A 495-nucleotide genomic window follows, 5' to 3' on the forward strand; every position below is an offset into this window, starting at 1 on the left:
GCAGCCAGGCTCCGCCAGGGGCGCGCCCGCCGTCCTGGCCTGGGAGCGCTCACGGCATCGCCCGCCCGTGCAGAAGGGAGACAGGCCCTAGGGTGGGGAGGCCCCCGCATGCCCTGGCGAGGCCCCCTCATGGTGGGTACCCTTTCTCTGCTGGCCTGGCCCCCCACGCCACCAGCCCACAACCTCCTGGCGCTGCCCAGGGGCCCAATCACCCCAGGGCCAGGCACCTCACAGCCGCAGCGGGCCCTGGGCTTCCGGTCACTTCGACATCACACTTCCCGGAGACAGGGACGCTGAGGCGCAGCGGGGGGCCCTGTCCTGGGCAGTCGGGACTTGCAGGGGCCCCACAGGTCCTCTCCGAGCACCCACCCAAAAAGGCGGCCCGCGGTAGAGGGGAGGCCAGATCGGGGCTGGTGGCTGAGGTAGCAGAAGCTGGGGCCTGGCAGCCCGCGCCCCTCCCAGGTCCCGCCGCCCACGCCCCGCCCACGCCCCTGG

This window comes from Condylura cristata, unplaced genomic scaffold (assembly GCF_000260355.1).
Source record: "Condylura cristata isolate star-nosed mole 26May11 unplaced genomic scaffold, ConCri1.0 scaffold00006, whole genome shotgun sequence".
Lineage (NCBI taxonomy): Eukaryota > Metazoa > Chordata > Mammalia > Eulipotyphla > Talpidae > Condylura > Condylura cristata.